Source organism: Lactuca saligna, chromosome 2 (assembly GCF_052625555.1).
Source record: "Lactuca saligna cultivar CGN05327 chromosome 2, ASM5262555v1, whole genome shotgun sequence".
NCBI lineage: Eukaryota > Viridiplantae > Streptophyta > Magnoliopsida > Asterales > Asteraceae > Lactuca > Lactuca saligna.
In genome coordinates, this window is record NC_136418.1 from 181,949,373 (window position 1) to 181,955,479 (window position 6,107).

Genomic DNA, 6,107 nt, shown 5'->3' on the forward strand with positions numbered 1-6,107 from the left:
TGGAGAACCGGATCATGTCTTTTTAAGCCGAGATTGTTGCTGGCCAGGTCGGGGCCCGAACTCCCTCATTCCGGGAGTTTAAGGCATGCGGGGCGCCTGAGTTATTTGGGGTCAGGGACCCCATAGTCAGTCGATGTTGGGTGGCAGACATAGAGAATGCCCGACGCACATGTTTTTGCCCCAAGGGGACAAAAGTGGGGTTTGCTTCGTGCGTGTTGAGGGACCGAGCCAGGGACTAGTGGGAGGAGGTGACACACCAAGTGTGATTAGATGGAGTGGCTGAGATGACATGGGAGGAGTTTGCACCATCCATTGAGGTGCAACGGTTAGTGATGGAGGTCCAGAAGCTACAACAGACCACCGAGACTATGGCGGAGATCACCGCCAAGTTTGGGGAGCGAGCATTATTGATCCCGGAGTATGCTGCGGATGAGGAAATGAGGAGGAAGAGGTATCATTCCATGCTAAGGATGATATCCATGAGTTCATGAGCTTTTTAGGGTGCAAAACCCTGAATGAGATGGTGGAGAAGGCCCATGAGCAGGAGATGGATTTGTAGTTTCGCACCAAGCCGATATATATGAAGAAACGCAAGTCCTACAAGAGGATTCGGAAATTCTGATGTATGCAGGTGAAGAACCTACCACTTATGAAGAAGCTTCAGGTGACAAAGAGTGGAGAACCGCAATGAAACAGAAGTTGGAATCAGTTGAAAAGAACGATACTTGGAAACTAACACACCTTCCCGAAGGGTATAATACAATAGGGCTGAATTGAGTGTTTAAATTGAAAAAGGATGTGGAAGGGAAAGTAACCAAATACAAGGCAAGAATCATGGAAAAGGGTTATGTACAGTAAAAGGGTGTCAATTTCGATGAAGCTTTCACTCCAGTGGCATCTTTAGAAACAATACCAACGTTATTGGCTTTGTATGCAAGTGAAGGATGGAGAGTTCATCACTTGGATATAAAATCAGCCTTCTTAAATGAGATTCTACAAGAAGAAGTGTATGTCACACAACTAACCAGTTTTTTATCGCAGGAAAGGATAACATGATGTACAAGCTAAATAAGGCTCTCTATGGTCTACGTCAGGCTCCAAGGGCTTGGAGTGATAGGCTTGATAAAACATTGAAAGAAATGGGATTCCCAAGATGTCCACATGAGTATGTTGTGTATAAACTATAGAAGTCAATCAAGTCTTTGATTATCGGAGTATATATGGACGATCTAATTGTGATAGGTTCGAGTGAAGAACTAGTTGTTGAGTTTAAGAGATGGATGTTGAAGACTTTTTATATGAGTGACTTGGGAACCTTATCCACTTTTTATATGAGTGACTTGGGAACCTTATCCTACTACCTAGGGATAGAAGTTCACCAAGGCATGGATGGCATCACAATCAGTCAAACAGGGTATGCTAAGAAGGTTTTCCAAATAGCGGGAATGGGAGAGTGCAACCCATCACAATACCCAATGGAACCATGACTGGGTTTGAGAAAAGATAAAGATGGAGTGCCAGTTAATGCTACCGAGTACCAACGCCTTATTGGAAGTCTTCGCTATCTCATCCACTTAAGACCTGATTTGAGCTACTCGGTCAGAGTAGTAAGCAAATACATGGAATCACCAAAGGAGAGCCATCTCAAAGCAGTCAAACATATTTTAAGGTACATACAGGGGATAACCAATTTTGGTTTACTGTACAAGAAAGGTGGAGATAAAAGGCTCATTGGATTCAGTGACAGTAGCTATGGAATGGATATTGATGGTAGAAAGGGTACAACATGAATGCTTTTCTATCTATCTGTTAATCCAATCACATGGTCGTCCCAGAAACAACACATGGTGGCTCTATTTTCCTGTGAGGCAGAGTTTATGGTAGCAACTACGACAACATGCCAAGAACTTTGGCTAAGGAGTCTTCTAAAAGAATTGATAATTTGGAAAGAAGAATGTGTCAGGATGTATGTCGACAACAAATAAGCCATAGACCTTCTACAGAACCTGATTTTTCATGGGAGGTGCAAGCATATTGACACCAAGTTCCATTTCATACGAGGATGTATTGAAATGAAACATATTGAGGTGAGGCACATTAGTGGTGAAGAATAAATAGCAAACCCCTTGACAAAAGCTTTGCGCAGACTCAAGTTTTTAGAGATGGTAGATCTTTTGGGAGTTATAAGGCTTGAGGACAAAGTTCATAATTAGGGGGAAGTATGTGGGAAAAGTAATTCTTACTTGGTCCCTTTGTTGACCTTGTCAAAAGGAATAAGTGGATTAGTTGCCACCTATTTAGGAGTACACATTTTTTTTTTTTCAGTTTTAGCTTAGCAATTTCTTTTCCTTAATTTTTGTTTAAAGCTCTGTAAGTCTTTGTTTTCATTATCTCAAAATAATAAGAAGAAAAACTGGGAATCTTTTCCCTGCAACTCTGTGATTGATTTGTTTGGGTATATTTTTAGTGATCATAACAGGGGCCTGAACCAACAATTCAAGAGTATTATGGTCAGAAGGCGATGATGTGATGGCAAAAAAAGGATGCTTAGGGTTGTTTGGTAAAAGTATAATTCAGAGGTGAAGAATGAGGATAAAAGTTACAGCTACAACCCTTCACCACTAACATATCATAGCAGAAGGAATCAAAGCCCTAACCCAAAGTGCCATGCTAGAGATCTTCTTACTAGCCTATTGGTTCGCAACCTTTGTCTTGATTGTAGACTAGAAGATCTTTGTGTGACATTTGGAGATTTTGGACCTCTGAAGGATGTTTATTTACCAAGAGACCACTACATAGGAGAGCCACATGGATTTGGTTTAGTTCAATATCTCGACCTAGAAGATGTTGCAGAAGCCAAGAATCAAATGGAGGATCAGATTCTTCTTGGTAGGGAGCTGATAATTGTGTTTACTAAAGAAAATAGGAAGAGGCTTTCAGATGTGAGAGCAAGATAATGTTTTAGGAGCATATATTATGATTGTAGAGTTTCTTCTTCTTTCAACCGTTATTCTCATTCCCCGACACCTAGCTGGTCATATCACCATTCTCCTCCTAGACGTCGTTATCATTACTCAAGTTCAATTTCACGAGAGCGAAGTTACAAGGATAGATACAGGTCGTATTCAAGGTCTCCATGAGGTTCCAGGAGTCCTGAAGGTTATTACTTGACAATTAACATGTTAGTTAACAGAGTCTTAATTTCTGGATTATCAATTTCCTTTTTGGAATTTGGATGTCGCTTTTACATGAACAACTTGACATAATATATATGCGTCTATCTATCCAAGTGTCATAGCGAATATCATCCAATCAACTATATATCCATATATATATATATATATATATATATATATATATATATATATCATAGAATGGGCCGGCCTTAGTGCCTTGGACCCATTGGTATGGTGAGAAGACTCACCTTCTCAAAATGATGAACTGATAAGATAAGATCAGATAAGTCCCAACGCGTAGCTCCAACTCAACTGCCTATAACCATCATATGACTAACTTGTCATAATCCCTAAATACCATAAATACCCTTATGGTCAAACTTGGTCAACCATGGTCAAAGTCCAAGTCAACGGTCAATGTCAACAGTCCATGTTGACCCAACTCGTCAAGTTCCTTCAGAGTCCATACAACCGAAATCCTGAGTCAACCCGCCGAGTTACATGAGTAACTTTTCGAGTTCCTTAATGTCTAGAAGACCGAAAACTCATGTAGACCGAAAACTCTAACCCCTCACCAAAATCCCTCTGAATCCCAAAAACAGGTAAACCCTACCCGACTCGTCGAGTTGGCTAGGTAACTCGCCGAGTCCCTTCAGTCCTTTTTGTGTTCAATCCTTTCCAGTGGAATCCATGGCTCCAAATTACAAATCCAACCTCTTATGGTGTATTTACCGTGTAAAGTTGCAAACTTTACGTGCATGCAATGCCTCCTAAGGCTAAAACATTAAAACCAAGGTTTCTACAAGTTTTAGTGCATGTGGAAGAGCCTAAATTGGATAAAGTGGACAACTTTATGTCCATGAGGGTCTAGAGGTGTCTAGATCTGGAACCATATCCTCATGACAAGTCCAAATCCGAGTATAACATCATTTTGCCCCAAAAGTTACCATATTCGTTCATAAAATTAGATCTAAACAAATAAAAGGTCAAGGTAGTAAATTTATACCTCAAGATGGTTGCTAATATAGATTATATGTCGGATCTATTACTCCTCTCCCTACTCCACCTTCTTGAAGCTTCAAAATCCTTCATAACCACACCAAATTCACTCACCATGGCTCTCAGACACACTCAAGGAGGTACAAGGCTCGAACTAGGATTTTTCTGGGCAGTTAGGATGGTGCGGGAGGCCACCAATGGTCCATAAGTTCCTTAAATAAGGTTCAAATCCGTAAAAATTAGGGGTTTCCTTTACAAAACCTACTCGTCGAGTCAGGGACTTTTGACTCATCGAGTAGGTTCTAAGTCTCGCGTCCTCATAAATGATATCTACTCGACGAGTTGGAGCTCCTCAACTCGTCGAGTTCCAACCTAAAACCCTAAAATTCTGAAAGTAATTTGATACCAGAAATGAGAGTTACAAATCTCCCCCACTTGAACTACACTTCATCCATAAAGTCTGTTGATGCAAACAAAACTGGGTAGTGTTCCAACATCTCATCCTCCGGCTCCCATGTCCATTCAGAGCCCCTTCGGTGCTGCCATTGCACCTTTACTAGTTTCACTTCCTTATTACGAAGGAACTTGACTTTCCTATCCAAAATCGCCACAGGCTGGTCAATATAATTCAGGCTTTCATCCACCTAAATATCATCCAAAGATACAACCGTAGCCTCGTCTGTGACACACTTCCGAAGCTGAGACACATGGAAGGTGTTGTGAATCTGGCTAAGCTCGTTCAGTAGATCCAAGTGGTAAGCCACCTTGCCTACCCGAGCCGAAATCCTTAACATGCCAATATATCATATCCCTAACTTGCCTCTCTTCCAGAACCTTATGACTCCCTTCCATGGTGACACTTTTAATAACACAAAGTCCCCCACTTGGAACTCAAGATTCGACCGACTCCAGTCAAGATAACTTTTTCTGATGGCTCTGTGCGACCCACAAACGATTTGTACCCCCTGAATCAACCCGGTAGTCTTAAGCACTACCTCGGTGCTCCCCATGACTTGGTGCTCCACTTCGCACCAACTAATAGGGGTCCTACACCTCCGAGCATACAACATCTCAAACGAGGGTCGGTCGATACTAGCATGATAACTATTGTTATATGAAAACTATACTAGGGGAAGGTATGTATCCGAACTCCCTCTGAAGTCCAATACACATTATTGAAGCATATCCTCTAGTGTCTGGATCGTCCTCTCGCTTTGGCCATCTGTCTGGAGGTGATATATCGTGCTGAAATGCAGCTGACTGCCCAGTTCCTCATGGAACTTCTTCTAGAATCTAGATGTGAATCGAGCATCCCGATCAGAGACTATCGACCCCGGCACCCCATGCCTAACAACCACCTCCCGCATGTAAATGCCCGCTAATTTTGTAACACCCGTAGATCCGGGCTAGTCAATTTAGAGGCAATAGGGGTCGAAAATGACTTTTCTACAAAAGATTATTTAGAATAAATAATCTTAACCAATTTGTAGAATATGTCACAAGGTTTCCGTACATATAAAGAACGTCGAAATCCGAGTTATAACGAAGAAGTTATGGCCCGTTGAAGTTTTACGGCAAAACCGGCACAGCACCGGGAGACGTAAATAGTGAATTTACGATAGAAGACTTTTTAGCCTTATCAATCTAAACAAAAGTCGTAGAATATATTAAACTAAGAACATCGATAAAAAGAACGCCCAAATCTGACTTCGTATGAAGAAGTTATGATTTTTCTAAGATTCGGCTTAGCAGTGCACGGCCCGAAACTCGAATTTTAGTTCGAGCGGTTTTTGGCTTACGCGACCTAAATGAGAGTTGAAGGTTTCATTAATAGGAACTCAACGGTAAAAAGACAGACGAAAACGGAGTCCAGATGAAGGAGTTATGAACTCTTCGCGGTCATTTAACAGTCTAAACGCCTCCTATTGTTAA

The 6,107-nt window shown here is 41.4% G+C and overlaps 1 pseudogene; it reads left to right on the forward strand.

Annotated features, from left to right (window-relative positions):
• Positions 1-284: 284 nt before the first annotated feature.
• On the forward strand, positions 285-3,266 carry LOC145030472 (serine/arginine-rich SC35-like splicing factor SCL30A; annotated as a pseudogene).
• Positions 3,267-6,107: the final 2,841 nt, after the last annotated feature.